The following is an 18,949-nucleotide window of genomic DNA, read 5'->3' on the forward strand; positions in this document are numbered from 1 at the left end:
GGAAGCAATCGTGTTTGATGTGATCAAGGCCCCACAATTTCAAGTAATTCTTGGAATTCCTTGGTTAGAAACACATAATCCCAGAATTGACTGGCGAGCAAAGAAGATAAGTTTTCCTGATTGTGAACCAACTTGTTATCCAAGAAATCCAGCTATGGGTCTAGCCACAGCAACTTCCACCCCTGTACAGCTACCGTCTGAATACCAAGAATTCCAAGACGTTTTTCAGAAAGAACAGGCTAACACGTTACCTCCCCATCGGTCTTATGATTGCCAGATCGATCTGGTACCCAATGCTCAACTACCTTGTAGTAGGATTTATGCTCTTACGGAACCTGAGAACCTGCATTTGCGTCAGTATTTAGACCAATACCTAGCCAATGGTTTTATTCGCCCGTCCAAGTCTCCTGTCTCTTCAGCTCTGTTCTTCGTGCCAAAAAAGAAGGCGACCTTAGAACGTGTATAGACTATCATGCCCTAAATCAAATAACGATTAAGAATCGTTATCCTCTGCCCTTGATCCCTGAGCTTATCGACCAGGTGAAAGACGCTTGTGTGTACACCAAGTTAGATCTCCGAGGAGCTTATCACCTGGTGCGCATAAAAGAAGGCGACGAATGGAAGACTGCATTCCGCACCAAATTTGGGCTCTTCGAATATCAGGTGATGCCCTTCGGTTTGTGCAATGCACCTGCCGCCTTTCAGTACTTTATGAATGATGTTCTTCGGGAACTTATCGATGTCTGTGTCATTGTTTACATTGACAACATCCTGGTGTACTCTTCTTCGGAATCTGATCACAGAAAACATGTTAGGGCAGTTCTTGAGAAACTGCGCCAGCACAGACTATTTGCAAAACTCGAAAAATGCGTTTTTCATACCACAGAAGTTGAGTTTCTCCGATTCATCCTGACACCTCAAGGAGTCCGAATGGACTCGCGAAAGGTGGACGCCATCCTCAAATGGCCATCTCCAAGCTCGGTGAAGGGAGTTCAGAGCATGCTCGGCTTTGCCAATTTCTATCAAAGATTCATCCCGGAATTTTCCCGAACAGTCCAACCCATCACCGCTCTCCTAAAGAAAAACAAACGCTTCGAATGGACTCTTGAGGCCGAACAAGCCTTCCAGGACCTGAAAACCAAATTCACCTCTGCACCTGTATTGAAGCACCCGGACCCAGATCTCCCGTACATAGTGGAAACCGATGCTTCCAGTTCCGCCATGGGAGCTGTCCTGTCGCAAAGAGACCCAAAAACTAACCAACTACACCCAGTGGCCTTTTGGTCCAGAAAATGTTCTCCTCCTGAAATCAACTACGCAATTACCGATAAAGAATTACTGGCCATCAAATCTGCTTTCAAGGCTTGGCGTCACTACCTTCTCGGGGCAAGACACACCATCACCGTAATTATGGACCACAGAAACTTACAGTATTTAAAGACGGCCAAAGCTCAATCTTCACGACAACTCCGATGGGCTCTATTCTTTGCGGAATTTGATTTTGTAATTACCTATCGCCCTGGCTGCAAGAATGGAAAAGCAGACGCCTTATCCCGGATTGGCATGGAAGAACCTAATTGGAGCTTAGAACCTGTGCCCATCATACCTGAGCAAAGAATCTTAGGCTTAACTTCGTTGCAATCTATTGAGGATATCCAAACGCAAGTAAAACAACTTCTAGACTCTTCAACCTTAATGGAATGGAGTCAAAAGGGTCCTCATTACACCGTTAACGATGACTTACCCTACTTCCAGGAGCGGTTGTTTCTGCCAAGTAAAGAATTGCAAGAACTTGTTATTGCCCATCATCATGAATCTTTAATGGAAGGACACCCTGGTATCGCTAAAACGGAGGAAAAAATCGAACGCCACTTCTGGTGGCCTTCTTGGAGAAAAGACATAAAGTCTTTTGTACTGTCTTGTGGAATTTGTGCCCAAAACAAGGCTCAAAAGAAAAGGCCAGCCGGCCTACTTCAACCCTTGGATATTCCACCGGCACCATGGCACACCCTGTCAATGGACTTTATAACTGATCTGCCTCCTTGTGCTGGTTACAACACAATCCTTGTAATTGTGGACCTATTCTCCAAAATGGCCCACTTTATCCCTTTAAAGGGTTTGCCTTCAGCTTCCACCTTGGCCAAGGAATTCCTGGAGAATATAGTTCGCATACATGGTTTCCCTTCCATTTTAGTCTCGGAGCGTGGAAGTCGATTTATCTCACATTTTTGGAAGAAGTGTTGCCAACTAGCACAAATAGATGTGCGGTTATCCACCAGCCACCACCCCCAGACCGACGGACAAACCGAGAGAACCAATCAGACTCTCGAGCAATATCTTCGGTGCATGTTACACCAATCCGAGTTAAATTGGAAAGACATCCTTTGGATCGCAGAATATGCATACAACAATTCAGTGCATTCTGGAACCGGACAAACCCCCTTTTATACTTTTTATGGTCACCATCCTCGGACCTCTGACCTACATCCACCTCTGACCCTGGAAATGCCCGCAGTAAATCATCTGCATCACACAATAACCCGAGCCTTCAAAGAAGCTGCAACTCATTTACAGCAAGCCAAGAAAAAGTATAAAGAAAACGCTGATTTGCACCGAAGTAAAACTCCTCCTTACCAAGTAGGAGGCCAGGTATGGCTAGCAACTAAACATTTACCCCTCAAGGGCCCGCGAACCTTCAGTTCCAGATTCATAGGACCTTATCCCATCAAAGCTATAATCAACCCAGTGGCCTTTAAACTGGATTTACCGTCCAACATGCGTATTCATCCAGTTTTTCATGCATCACTTTTGAAGCCAGTACAACCAGGAACCCGATTGTCCAAGCCTCCAGATCCAGTTCAAATTGAAGGGGAATTAGAATTCGAAGTTAAAGACATTTTAGACTCCAAGGTGGTAAAGTCGAAACTCTTCTATCTTGTTGACTGGAAGGGATATGGACCTCAGGAGAGATCGTGGGAGCCTAGTAACCATGTCCACGCACCTCGATTAGTACAAAGGTTTCACCGGAGATTTCCGAACAAGCCCAAACCCCGGAGGGAAGAACCTTGGGAGGGGCCTTGAGGGGCGGGTACTGTCATGATGCCTACCTCCAAGGAGCCAGGTCCGACCCAGCAACCCCAGAGGCAGGCATCATTTCCCCCAGGGGAGTGCCAGCGGGCCCAAGCTGGGGCCCTTTGGACGCAGTCCTGGCGCCTTAGGCGCCAGGCTCATGTTGGACCTCTGTCCTGGCGCCTTAGGCGCCAGGCTCATAAAGCTAGACATGTGTTCAAGTGTTTTAATGTGCACTTACCTGATGCAGACCATGCTGCCACATCCAGGCCCTCTTGAGGCCTGAATAGGAACTACTTTACCTGTGGGACTACTTTCCACCCGGGTGTGGTCGGGGAAGGATACATACCTGATCGGAGGAAGGATACACACTTGGAACTTCTTCCAAAGCTATTTAAACCACACCCGATCAGCAACTCACGCTTCGCGTTGTTCTGCTCCTCGCAGCTGGACGCTCACCGTGTCAGCTCCTGCATCTGGACTTCAGCCACGCCTGTCAGCATCCTGGGTCACCTGCAAAGGGAGACAAGAGACCTACCAGCTAATCTGAACCACGGAGACATCACCGACGATCCTGAAAGGGAAGACATCATTTTTAAAAGCATTTCGTTACGATCGCTGCAGCGCTGCATTTCACTCACCTCTCCTGGGTTCCTCCATCTTCAGCAGCGATCATCCGGATACACAGCCACTTCCCAGAGCCTAGAGAAAAAGACAAGAATAAGAGGTGAGAGAAGGAAGGGAATAGGAAAAGCTCAGTTTCCTTCTAAGACTTACCTGTTGGGTCATTCCCATTTAATTTCGGGTCTTGCTGCTTCCAAGCATTTTCCGGACCCCGGCCCCTATGGGGAAAAAAGACAAAGACATTAGATGAGCAAATGCAAAAACATTACCTGAGCGCTCATCTAGGACTTACCAGATCATTACTGGAACTGCACATTTCACTTCGGGTCGGCGCCATATCTCCGGCATTCCGAACCCCGGCCCCTATGGGGAAAAGACATCAACATTAGCGCTTTGTTGCAAGAAGTCTCCAAAGGAATCTTCATTCATCACCTGAAAAAAGACAATGAACATTATTATTTAAAGCTTGAATTTTTGAACTTGCAACAGAACTTTTACAGCGTCTTACCAGTATAATCAAGCTTACCTGAGCTCCCATCCAACCTCAATCCAGTGAAGTAACTGGGTTCAACGCGCCCCCGCGTCAGAAGCAGGATGGAGAGCTCGTCCTTTCAGACCCTAAGGTCAGACTTCACGGGGAATCGTGGAAGGGTATCGTGGAGGGTTGGAAGAGAGTGGGAGGCTTGAGCATAACTCAGTCAGTAGGTAATACTCCCTTTTCACGCACAGGGGTATATTCCTACGAGCCGGAGAAGCCAGAGTAGAGGGCCCTTCCTGTCCATCTTCAGAGTCCTGCGCTTCACCATTGAAGAAGCATCAGCACTCGAAGCCAGACCTGCGCCTCCGTGGGAACCAGGTGAGCGTTACAGTATACCCATCTAGTACCAAAGGATCCAATGCCCAAGTCTCTTGCAAGCAGAAACAGCTGGATTTGTCAAACAATTTTGTAGAGCCCTCTGGTGTAAGTAAATGCATAAAACCCCGACAATTCCAAGATACAACAGATAAATCTCATGGTGTCCTTAAGATCTCAGGAAGGGCATCAGCCAACCATTTCAAGACCTGTTGGACATCAGACGCTTCTATTTTCTTATCTGTCTGCATGTTTGGGCGAGGTACTGTGTCCACAACAACGGCGACCTCTTCCTCCCGGCAGCTGGGATCTATTTCATTTAGGTCAACATCCACTTCCACATCTACTGTTTTTAGTTCCTCTTTATACTTTCTTAACAAATCCGCAGTAGCTGCAAATTTACAGTGAATGGCTGAGACATTAGGATTCGGACCTTTCAGTGGTTCTACAAATTGAAAGTCATCTGAGATTAGTACCCGCAATTGAGGGACAGAATATAATCTTGTCAGTAACTCCGATCGCGATAGCCATTTGTTAACCTTACTCTGATAAAGATTTTTGATCAGGCATATTCGACTGCCTTTCTTCTCGTTCTAATTAACCGAAGTGGCCGTTACTTCAAGAGGTGGATCTTCCTGTGCTGTAAATTGACTTGTTACCATAGCTGTATCTACTGCGATGCTATGGTTCACTTCTACCTCTTCCACAGTCTCTGCTCTTTCTTCGTGGTCCACTATCGGTCCCTGTTCAGGGAGTAACCAGCTGGTCAAATATCCATTGCAAGCTGCCTTTCTTTTCTTGGCTCTTGTGACTCTTTTCCTACTCTTCTTGGTAGTCATTCCCCTCTCATTCTTCTCTGTCGGTGTTAATTGTGTGGCACTGTCTCTTTTGCCCTTATTTGTTTTTCTTGCTAATCGCTTCTGTTTTTTGGAGAAAAATGGATCAGCGCTGTCTGTCTCCTCATTGATTTCCAAATTGTGTTGCTTTTCAATCTCACTTGTTATATGAATTGCCTCAGATAAATTTACCTCCACATCTTCGACAGAAATCGTTCTCTCCTTATTTCCCCTGATGAGAATGTCCATATTAGCCAGGATCCGCCCGACATTTTCAGCAAGATATTAAGTGCAAACTGAAGCGAGGCTACCGATGGCTGGATCTCTGCAATTTCGGCTAGCCCTGTACTAGATTTATCTATACGGTCAATTACTTCATCAGGATCGTCTTCCATTGAGGCTAACGCCAAGTTAGGTGATGTAGAGAGTCTCTCTAGTCGTTCTCTGACCGTGGATGTCCCTGAGAGTATGATCATTGGTTTATCTATCGGTAGACTGCTGTTGTTATTGAATCTTACTTCAGGTTGTGGTGTCATGTTTCTCTGGATATTTAGACATAGGTCTAATAGTGAATTATTATCAATATCTTCAAAATTAGATATACTCAATAAAGGATTTTCTTGTTGGTCGGATGTAACTTCTTCAATTATAGTTGAGTTTATTTCTCGAGGGGGAAAAAGGAAGTAATCACACCTTGCTTGATCGGAGAATTTTTTTTGCTTTTACTTTAGGTATCAGATTATCCATCTCAGCCTTCTTGTTGGCGGGGCCTCAAGCAACTGTTCTTGATTTGGTTTTCCTTAGATTGTACACAGGGTGATTCAGGTTCTTGCCTGATTGCATTAGAGACGTCTCAAATGGACTCTCTACAGGTATCAAGTCCGCTCGCTTCAGAGACTCACAATTTGCAGGGTTCAGCCCACTTTATTTTCCAGCTTGCGCACTGTTATTATTCTATCCCTGCATCAAAGGCATCAGCACACAGACTCCAGATATTATCCACTTAGATAGATAACAGATTATATAGTGGAACAATGGAGGGCTGACGATTCCAGTAGATCCACCTGGCTTAACACTGTTAATGTGCTGCGCTGGTTATTTGCTGTACTGAGCTAATAAGCCTCAATGGGCTGAGTTCAGTGTTACTTCCGACTCCCTGCTCACCTCCAAGGTAGTGGACAGACCCTATTCAGAAAGACTTCACCGATGGGAAGTTACTCGAGGCCTCCCGTATTCGCTCGGCCAGCCAGGCACTAAACCAGGACTCGGATCACGTTTTGTAGTTGTAGTCCTTCACTTAAGGCTGCGACAAATAATGTTAATCACAGTCCTTGAGTGCTCCCGCTCCCACCTCTAGTGTTCGTTCTTTATGGCACTAATCAGCTCCACCTGTAACTCTTGTATACACAAGACAATACAGAGGAGCACGCCGCTTCTAAGCGACCGCCGGCGAATGGACCACGTTCAGCTGGGGCAGGGAGATCAAAAAACCATAGCAAGCCGTGTCAGGCCGCACCTCCACCCAGCGTGTGCAATATCGCGCTGCGCGAGGCCGCCTCCGACACCTCAAGGAGTGTACTCATGGGCCAAACAACCAGCGTTAGAGAGGTCGTAGGGAGGTCGTAGGGAGCAGCAAACTGTGTCCTCAACCGGAGTGGCCTGCAACACGTTCAGCCACAGTCCGGCCGCAGGATTCCGCCCCGGAGTCAACCCGGGCTCGTAGACTCTCTACGACCCGTCTGACCTGCTACCTAGTAAGGCCAGTCACAGCACTGTACCCCGGAACGTTCAATATGCTCACCCACCGCTCAGCTGCACCCCCGTAGCTCTGCAACTCCACTCCACTGCAGAAACACCTGAGCGACCAGGGCAGCGCCTCGGAAGGGCCACGCGAGACCCGGAGCCAAATTGTGTCGATTATCTGGACTCCGCTCTGCTGAGGTTAGAGAAGAGGACCTGCAGAGACGTGTCAAACCGCACCTCTTGTACGTGCTCTCGTACGTACACAGAAAGAGGCCGCTTCCGACACGAATCAAAGAATAACAGGCAGAATGGCTCACAAATCGCTGTGTGTTTGGAACTCAAATAACATACAAAATCATTGGAATGTTAGTAGTAGGAAAGAATTAGCTGTTTCAAGATTATGCCATTTCGTTTACAATTAATGCTTCTCGTCACCACTAGGCCACTTTGTACTGTCAACTGAAGCACATTGTAAAGCTAAATAAATGGAAAAATAGCCTTCGCAAATCATTGTAAGAGTGTACTGCACATTCACACACCACGACAAACAGCTTCTCCATCTTAGTCATGCACTCATGCACACAACACACATACATTCTACAACAGACCAAAGCATGCCTTTTTTTTTCAACAGACACCAAAGAATGCCTACCAAAAAGCAAGTCGGTAGAAAGGAAGGCAGAATTAGAGCAAATAAAAAGAAAAGTGTCCATTTTAAGCATCCATCTGTAGTAGAGTTTGTAGAGAACGTTGGAACAAACCAGCTAATGCAGTCATGTAGCAAAACAAAGGAAGCGCCAAATACCGAAACTTTACCTTCTCCATCAAAATGGGTCACAATACACAAATATCTTGGCAAACAATCGGCTACCAGTACAGCTAGCAATGCTCCTAATACTCCTGATATAGTAACACGAACCCACAGTAAAAAAAGTATTTTAGCAAAAATGTTTCACCACAGAGTCCTTCAGAATCTAATAAGAAGAGGTTTGAAAACAACCTCGGCCCCTACAACCTACCGTAGAAAATTAATCCTAAAAGCTCTCGTGGACAGTGCAATCCTTCTCAAAAGGAAGTTGTTCATATTAGTGTTAAATAGAATAAAAGCATTAACGAAACTAAGCACCAAACTACAAAAGAAACTCAGCAATAAACGGAATGTGAACAAAAATAATTTCTTAAATGTTTGTGGAGGTGAATGGAGTCCCACGACAACCACAGAACCATATTTTAATGAAGAAGCATGCAAACAAAATCAAACAAAAACAATTGCCATCCATAGCAGTGGACGAGGGTATGAACAAATCAATAGTACCATCATGGAACAAGAAACACTGCTTACAAAAGTATCCCCTGAAAACTCAGAATTACCTCTCGATTCGACAGAACCACACCATCCAGTATACAAACAAATCTTTCAAATCTTTACGTCAGTTCCTCAATCAGTACTTAAAAGATACAGACAAAAGTAAAATGAAAGTGCTGCAAAATATGGATATTTGTCCAGTGCGCAAATGCACAGGACTACAAGGACATTCATTAGCCTTCATTTATGCGCCTATTTGCAAAAGCACCTTCCATGATATCAAAAGGATATCAGTACATCATTCAAATGTTAGAAATCTAGTGTATAAAATAAACTATGCAAAAAGTCCAGCTTCAGAATTAGGCAATTTAAATAATACTCTTCTGCATAGTACACCCAAATACTTACAAGAAGAAATTGGCCATTTTCAGAGAAAATATTTTGGAAGTGAAAGCCACTTACAAAATGCAATAGTTTTAGAACATAGTAGCAACAATTCTGCACATAGCAACCTTCTATTACATACGTACAGAAAAGAAATTTTTAAAATTTAAAAGGGCATCGGCCGAAGTACCAAACCATGTGTGTGTGTGTGTGTGTTGCTGCAGACGGTTTTACAAAAGAAACACAAAAAGTATAGACATAGCATACAAAATAGAAAACAATGAAGATTCTAAATGGTTTGAATTAGCTGTCTACCTTTTAGCAGAAAACAAATATGAACTAACTGAACGTCTAATATGTTGTAGTTACTGCACTACAAAATTAGACAACAACCACATCACGTGCTATTACAAATCATTTGGAAATGTTCCCACTACCAAAAATCCTGCAACAATTCAATTTGCATGAGAGCATCATAATTCAAACAGTTCACCCATTTCAAGCAATTATACGCCTTCATCCAAAAACAGCAAAATCACCTCCCTCTGAATTGGTGAAAGGCATTCAAGGCAAAGTAGTTTATTTGCCATTAGATCTAACCGAAAATGTATACACTCTAGGAGTGCAACGTTCAATAGAGCATTCTTTAATAGTCTTGGTAAATGGTGTACCAACAAAAGACAAAATAATTTGGCAACAACTGGTGACTTACATAAAGTTAGACAAGCATTGCAATATCTAAAAGACAATAACGAGTACTACAAGAAAATAAATATTGAAGAAAGCTTAAGAAACAACTGAAATAATTGAAGAGCCTACAGAAACTGGACAATTCCAACTTCTGGATCCTGCTACAGTATCCACTCTTTTGGACCAGTACACAATTCATCCATTGCATTCCAATGAATGCATAGATGATGCACTAGAAACTTACCAAAAATGCGACAAACCAAAGGGTCGCCAATGAGTATATGGGAAAAAAGTATAGAAGCACATGCTTTTCCACTGCTATTTCCTACTGGCAAAGGTGGAAGATACAATGATAGACCCGCTCAGATTGGGGCATCAGAATACCGCTCGTTACGAATGTATTTGCAAGATTGCAGATTTAGACAAAATGTGGAATACATATTCCACCTACTCTATGAAAGTGAATTAGCAACGCTATGTTACGGAGTTGCACATATTTTGAAATCTGGAACCCACTATGTCAGCTACGCAGTTAATACAAAAAGTACAGGAAAAAGATGAGGTTTTATAATCAAGTGTAACAAATTTGTTTGCAAACATGCGTGGTACAAAGGAATACTGGTCCCGACGGCACGGAGACGTGTGTTGTATGATCAGAAATCTAGGACCACCGATTTGGTTTGTTACACTAAGTTGTGCAGAATATGCATGGGAAGATTTACATGAGTTCCTACGCATAGCAAACAGCAACAAAAACCACACAGATATATTAATACCTGGAGAACTTTGCTCTCTAGATCCAGTTAATGTGTCAAGATATTTCCATCATCGTTTCATTGCCATGCTACACTTTGGATCAAAGGTGCACCTAAAGTTGGTCACGACAGTGATAGCACTATTTTGCAGTTTATCCAAAAATATGTCACTTGTGAAAGATAGTGAGCTAAAGACTCTGGGTAAGTCTCTCGTAAACAGGACTAATGTCTGGCAGAGAGACTCCCAGGACCCCCCCTTGTTAATTTGCATATTCAAGTAACTTTGGGTCTCACCCTAAGTTACTAGGGGAATCCAGACGTGGACCCCTTGCTCACTACTCTTAGAGAGGCACAGCTCCTCCCTACTGATGAGGTCCAACCAGACCGAAACACGTGTCTGGGGATGCTGTTGGTACTCGTATTCAGAGGAGAATTGCCTAGCATTTCAGTGCTGGACTGCCCCAGGGCAGGACAAAGACTGATATGTCTGGGATATTTCTTCTTTGTGAAAGATAGTGAGCTAAAGACTCTGGGTAAGACTCTCGTAACCAGGACTAATGTCTGGCAGAGAGACTCCCAGGACCCCCCCCTTGTTAACTTGTGAAATCCCTTCACAACAGACACATAGAGAGTTGCATGGGCAGATTTTATAATTTCAAAGACACAAATGTGGCAAATAGTGTTGCCGCAAATAAAAAAAACAAAGGTAAATACTAAACCAAATGCCGCTTTGGTTTCCCTAGACCAGTTACAGAAACAGGTGAAGTGAACAACTTCATGTCTTCAGTTCGACATAGTGTTAAAGGTAAATCACCTAAGAACACGTATTACATAAAAAGAACAGAAGAATCAAAATATATCAATGATTACAATACAATCTTTGCCCTCTGATGGAATGCAAACATAGATGTGCAGTACATTGCAGACAATTCTACTGCTATTGCACGATATGTTACAGCCTACTTAACAAAAGCAGAAAAAACAGAGCTTCAAGACCTCTGTGATGAACTAGCATCAGACAAAACACTATCACAAAAATTGTACAGGCTAGGCATAAAAATGCTCTCTCATAGAGAATGTGGCACCTATGAAGCAGCAGATCATTTAACCGGGACTGGTTTGTATGGAAAATCAGACAGCATAGTATGGCTACGTCTTGGTCCTGGTAAATCTAGAAAAAGAGTGCTGAAATCATATGAGGACATAGAAACAATTGCCAGAAATAATCCAAACAGCCAAGACATTCTAAAAAACAATTTACCGGACACATACTATCCGAGCAGGAGTAGCACTTTGGAAAGCATGTGTCTATACCACATAGCTCAAAACTTTGCATACACAAATAATATGAAACCAGAAGCAAACGTAGATATAGAGTGACCGATTGTGAAGGGAGCTTAGAGAAACTTACCAAACAAAGCTTAATTAATCATGTGATATCTCCTCATTTGGCATTTCCCACCACTTCTATGCTGACGACACTCAACTTTTCCTCTCTTTCTCCTCTTTCTCAACTGACCTCCACCTAAAACTTTCTTCCTGCCTTACTGCCATAAAGAACTGGATGTCTTCCCGCTTTCTCTCCCTTAACACTGATAAGACTGAAGTCTTATTCTTTCCCTCAAACTCTCTGCCCTCTCACTCTCCTCGGCCTTTCATTCACTTTCCTCCCTCCAATCTCCCTATCTCTCTCCATGCTCGTAACTTAGGCATTCACTTTGACTCCTCTCTCTCTTTCTCCCACCATATCTCGCTCACTTCTCGCACCTGTCGCTACCACCTATTCAACATTCGCAAAGTCCGTCCCTCTCTCACCTTCCATGCTACCAAACTTTTAATCTCCTCCCTTATCTTCTCCCGCCTCTTCTACTGCTCTTCCTTATTCTTCGGACTACCTACTTCTCATCTCGCCCCCCCTCAAATCCATCTACCACTCTGCTGTTCGTACTCTCTGTCTCCTTACCACCCGAGACTCCATCACTACTTCCCTCTCCTCTCTTGGTTGGCTTCCATTTCACTCTCAACTCAAATTTCACTTCCTTTGCCTTGTCTTCAAATCACTCCATGGTCTTGCTCCCCCTTACCTCTACTCCCTCATCTCTCTCTACTCACCCTCCCGTTCCCTTCGGTCTGCTGACCATTTCCTTCTCACTGTACCCCCGTCCCCTTGTGCCCCCTCCCGTTTCCGCTCCTTCCAACTCCTAGCCCCCCTGCACTGGAACTCCCTCCCTCTTGCAATCCGCTCTTCCCCCACCTTCTCCTCATTCCGCACCTCCCTTAAATCTCTCCTTCTCCACTCCCCTCCTGCCTCCCCTCCCTCCCTCTCTTTCCCCTTTACCATTTCCCTCCCCTCCCACACCTCCCTCTCCCTTCCCCTTCCCTCCTCCTACCCCTCACCTGTCCCCACCCCACCTAGTCCTACTCCACTATTCTCCCTATCTCCCTTCAGTTAATTGCTCTTCTTGCTGTTTTATTGACTGATTCATATTGTAACTTCGCTTCTACTGTTATATTGTTTATGTTTATGTTTTATGTATTAAGTTGTTCACTTGTACAGCGCTTTGGTGTAAAGCGCTTTATAAATCAATAAATACAAATACAAATAAATACAAATGTGAAATTGTCATTAAAAACTCCTCAACAGAAAGAACTATATTACATGTCTCTGTTACAACTTTTTAAACCATGGAGAAAGGAGGAAGACATACTACATAACTATGACTGCTATGATGATGCTTTCAAAGCAAATGAAAGCGCTATCACTGATGTGAACTTTATGCAGTACAAAAAAATGTTACACAATGAGCAGCAACAGGAAGAAGAACTTCAGGCCCTACTAGATAAGGGCTCTTCCAACAGTAGTCAACCTTCCGTAACAGGAAGTCAAGAACCACCAGGACAACCACTAATAGCAAATGAGGCAGAAGTAGCTATGGCAGAAGTAGAAAACACCATGTATCAGTATCAAGAAGAGACAGAAGACTTAACTGTACAACAAGCAAAACTTAACAAAGATCAGTGCATCATTTTTGAAGACGTAACAAAACAAATTGTACATGGTGTGCAACACGAAAATAAAGAATGTACCTGCCAAAATTACAAACCTATACTGCTGTACGTGAGTGGTGAAGTTAGATCAGGAAAAACATTCTTCTTCAAAATCATCAGCATGTTTCTTCAACAATTGTCACACAACAAACTGTCAGCTGTTGTAACAGCCCCCACAGTGTTAGCTGCCTACAATATAGGCGGTGTCACTTTAGACCGATTACTACTGCTTCCAGTAGAGCATCAAAATAAATTAGACTATTACAAACTATCTGCAGAAGCTGCAATGGAAGTATGCAGAGTATTGAAACAAATGAAAATGCTACTAATTGATGACGTGAGCATGGTCTCCAACCTAATGTTGGCTTTGATTCACCTCAGATTGCCAGAAGTACTTAAAAATAACAACGAAGACCTCTTTGCAGGGAAACACATCGTTTTCGGAGATCTTCTACAATTGACACCAGTGAAAGGTGAACCTATTTATGAAACCTTAGGCCACCAACTCTGCCATAAAACTGTTGGCAGAATAGGAAATGTCAACCTTTGGCAACATTTCCAATACAAAGAATTAACAGAGAACATGCGCCAATCTGCAGATCTCACTTATGCCAACATCTTAAAAAGTATTAGAGTTGGTGTACTGTTGCAAGAAGCACAAGTAGTATTGAAAAACCGGCCCATTCATGCACTTTATGGCTATAATGCATGTGCAACTGATGTTATGGAACAATTAGCACACAAAAATGCAAGCTGTTTCAAATTCAATGAAACAATGTTAAATAAAGAAATGCAACCAATAATGGACATTAGGGCTACAGACAAACTAGACGTACATGGTATGACAGTACCCATGTGTGAGCAAGCCACAACAAGACTAAATAGTTTAGAAAATTCAATCTTCAACACATCTGGGTTGGAAAAAATACTGAAAGTATCCTTAATTTTAGAGAAATGCTTAAACGTAACCTTGACATCGAGCAAGGGCTAGTTAATGGAGCACTGGGTACAGTTGTTGGCTTTCAATCATACCCACGTGATAGAAATATTCAGTTTGTCAATATTCGCTTTGATAAACTTTCAGAAGTGAAAAGGATAGGGCGCTCAATTGCTCGATTCCTTCTCTTCAAAGACATGTATGTATGTAGAGAGCAATTTTCTCTAACTCTTGCATATGCAGTTACCATTCATAAATCCCAAGGTCTTACCCTAGACAAAGCATTGATAGATATAGGAAACACAGTCTTTAAAGAATGCATGAGCTACCTAGCATTATCACACTTACGTACACTTGACGGACTATTGCTAATGAACTTTGATGCAAGAAAAGTCAAAGCTGATATTCCTTGCATTCTAGAATACAATAGACTGCGTTCACTGTACACCCCCCATCTGAAACAATATCCTGTTCCAGATAAAGTAAAACGTGGTAAAAGAAAACTAAATCAAACAGAAATTCAACAGAATCCAGCAGCAAATCCCTCAAAGAAAAGAAGAGAAGCTAAAGCTTCATCAATGACCACAAACAAAGAAGAACCTGTTAGGGAATGTAAACCAGGTATGTCTTCATAGAAGGAACCACAACTCCGAAAAATGCACTCAGATGCAGAACTAGCTGGTCCATTCAAATTTGCAAATGAAACTGGGGTAAGTTGCTATGCAAATGTAGCAATGAATATTCTATTTCAATTACCACCAATTGTTAACAATATTTACTTACACAGTACAGACCAATTGTGTTTGCAAATGTTAGTACTTCATAGAAACGCAACAAACAATTGAGACAACACGTACAGTGTTCATGGAATAAGGCAAGAATTGGACGACTGTGCTAGAATGGTGAGATTCACTATAAACTCACAAGAAGATCCACAAGAATTTCTAATGTACTTCCTACTAGTATTGGAAAACAGAAGCATACCTGTAAATGAAATCTTCCAGATTTGGTACATGTGGAAACATACATGCACTCTCAGTAGCAATGTGATACAGGAACAAATCCCAAATGAGTGATTTGTGTATGTTTACATACCTAATTGTGAATTCATTCCATTTCAGCAACTTGTACAGAATGCAAACCATGACAGATTATGTACTATTTACAATTCAGACAATCGCTCCACCTTACTGATACAATCACATAGTGCGTACATAATACTTATGCTTCTACGTTATAATGCAGATGGTACTATAAACAACTGCAAACTGACTGGATTCACACACGGTCAAGTGTCACTTGGAAAGAAAACCTTTACAACAATAGGTATAATCTACCACGCAGGAGCTACAACCAATGCAGGTCACTACACTGCATACATTAAAAAGAAATGCGGATGGGGGCGCTGTTGCGCGCTGAGAAGATGGCCGCTTAGACCCGAAGCTCCCACGCAGCCTTCACATTCTGCATTGATAAATCCGTCCTTGGGCTGGCTGAATCGCTGTAGATTGGTGTACCGGTTGCGGCCGGGCTCATGCGTCATCTGTGAAAATTTGAGCACCCGGCGGCGCTGCGTTTACGAGCTCTGCCCCCGCTAAGTTCCGCCGGCGCGAGCGGCGCTTCCGAGCCGAATCCTGGTTCCAGGTGAACTTACTCGACAGTCGAGGCTGCAGGGCTCTGCGGGCCGCTGCTGGGCGGGGCTGCCTCCTTGGCACCGGATTCCGTATCCTTCTGTGAGGACGCTCTGGAGACTCGCCGCGGCGCTGGATGGCCTACCCTTGCCCGGTCCTGGCTTTGACCCGACGCTATCTGCTGGACCACCTCTCCTGATTCTGGTGCTTGATCCTGACGCTGCCAATCCGGCGAAGTAAGCTGTTGCCGGGTGCAGAGCCCCGCCGGCGCCGCTGGATCCGTAACCCCCCGGGCTCTTAATCCCCCCTTCGGGCGTGGGCCCCCCCTGCTGCACCACCTGCCACTCCGAGCCTCTCCGCTTGTCTGCGCGGCTGGGTGCCGGCTACACGACATACGCGGACCGCTGGGCCCACGCTCCTCTCTTTTCATTTGGGACATACTGAGATCCGTTTCCAGGTCCAATACACGTACAGTGAAGACACAACAATGGGGGAGTCTGGTAAGTCAAACAGAGCCACCAAGACCCCTGGGGGCAAGAAGAAAGGCCCCATGGACACATTTACCAATACGGCTATCCAAGCTGTGGCAACTTGCACGCAGCCAGATGAGGAAGAACAGATCGAAAGGGATGTGTTGGACAGGGAGGATAAACTGGCCACGCTAGTTCAGAACGGATTTTTGGCTGTGAATACTAAACTGGACGAGATAGTAGCTACCATAGGCTCACTGAAGGCCAGGATCGATAAGGAGAGTGCTCGGGTCACCGAGGCTGAAGGCAGGATAAGTGCTAATGAGGATACTATTGGGCACCACAGCCGTGATATATCTTATATTAAAAACACGATGAGGAAGCTCCAGAGCAAGTGTGAGGACCTCGAATCCAGGTCCAGAAGAAACAATGTCCGCGTTGTAGGTGTGGCCGAATCCTTCGGCAAGGGGCATGTGGAGTAACACATAGAAGAACTGTTTAAATCCTTATTTGGGCCTGAGGCACTGTCGAAACAGTTCCTTGTTGAGAGGGCGCACCGTACCCTTGCCCCGGCGCCCAAGCCGGGGGCACCACCACGAACCATAATTGCTTGTCTGCTGAACTACAGAGACAGGGACACAATCCTCCGTTTGGCTAGAGAGGCGGGCACATTACATTACGAGGGAAACCGTATACATATCTATCCTGACTTTTCCGCCTCTGTCCAGGCTAGCAGACGGTCATATGAACCGGTAAAGAGACTCCTTAGAGAACGGCAGATCAAGTACGCCTTGATGTTCCCGGCCAAAATGAGAATCCAACATGCTGGAAGGTCGCACTTTTTTGAGAACCCATCTGAAGCACTATCCTACATCAAATCTTCTATACCCCTCCCTCCGAGGGAGGAGCGACCTGCCCCGAACAATAGACCCCGGCCGGCAGACTAGGAATCACATATTTTCATGATTTGGCATTCAGTTGCTTTTTGGCCCTTGTGATGGGAGATAACAGTCAGCCATCTCCTGTGTGAGGTGACGCTGGTGGCCGGGGATGGCGATCATGTGAGGCAACATGGCTACCCCGGGAGTATTCCACAAGTTTGGGATTGGTCACTGTCGAGTTGGGGTAGACGGTGAGGGTGGTGGGCGGGATGGAATGGGGAAAGTTGGGGACTGTTTTCTTCAAACCCCACGGTTTGTGGTTGGATGGTTACCCAGCTCCATGGGTCTTTGTTTTTGGAAAGTTTTGTTGGAAAATGGTTATAAGTTACGGTTGAAACAAGTGGTCTGGAGAGCACTAGCATGGTCCATTATGCCTGACTTGACGTCTGAGGGTCTTGGGTTATTATCCTCACAATTGTTTTGCAAGGTTCTGCTCACGCTTTGAGGGTTAAACTTGTTTCATGGAATGTGAGGGGTCTAAATAATCGTTTGAAGGCCAAGAAGGTGGGAAACTACATGGTCAGGCATGGGGCTCAGATTATTATGCTGCAGGAAACCCATACTGTTGGTTCTGATAATGATTTACTGTTGCCTGGCCGGGGCAAGTCCAGATTCTGTACCAACTACTCATCCCAGTCCAGGGGGGTCGCTACGCTCATACACCCGAATCTTGGGCTCCGACTCGAAGGCCATAAACTGGACCCTCAGGGTAGGTATGTTCTGGTCTGGGGCATGATCGCTGGTCAGCAGATATTGTTGGTCAACACATATGGGCCGAACATTGATGACCCTGCCTTTTATACGGATGTATACCAACAGATCTCTGCAATAGATATTCCCAATATAATCTGGGGAGGGGATTTTAATATTGCTATGAACCCGGGACTGGATAGATCCAGCAAGATTATTAGAGCTCCAACCAGGGCTGCCCTCACTATGCAAAGTATCCTTTCGCAGCTCTCCCTAGAGGATGCCTGGCGTGTCCTCCACCCGACTACGAGGGGATACACGTACTATTCATCGGTTCATGATTCCGAGTCCAGAATCGACTACTGGTTTGTCTCCCCCTCCTTGATCGCAGGAACACAGGCATGTGAAATACTGGCTCGCACGATGTCTGACCATGCCCCTATAACACTGGAGGTCACTTATCATAACTGCCCTAGACCCTCCAGGAGATGGAGGATGCCCGGGGGCTTGCTTAGGGACCCCGGGGTGGTGGAGGCACTGCACACTGAGATTTCTGAGTTCCTCGAGATTAACATCGACTCAGTCGATAAATGCTCCACTGTGTGGGAATCCTTCAAGGTTTGGGTCAGGGGTACGCTACTTTCCAAATCTGTGGGTCTTCTTAAGGGAGTGCGGGCTGAACTAGCCCTGACTGAAGGCAAACTGAAAGTTCTGGAGGACACTTATGCTCGCACCCATGACAAAGCCTTGTTAGCTGACATACAACATCTCCAAGAATTTAACAAACTAGCCTCCAGGGAAGTGCAGTTCATTGCCGCACCAATCCGAGCCCGAAGATATGGCGAGGGCAACAAGGCGGGTAGGACACTCTCTAATCTACTCAAACAGGACAGGCACACTAATCAAATTACCAGCATACAGAAACCCAACGGTGCGGTTTTGGTTAACGAGAACGAAATTAATGCTGAGTTC

Source organism: Ambystoma mexicanum, chromosome 8 (assembly GCF_040938575.1).
Source record: "Ambystoma mexicanum isolate Mex_15411 chromosome 8, UKY_AmexF1_1, whole genome shotgun sequence".
Taxonomy (NCBI): Eukaryota; Metazoa; Chordata; class Amphibia; order Caudata; family Ambystomatidae; genus Ambystoma; species Ambystoma mexicanum.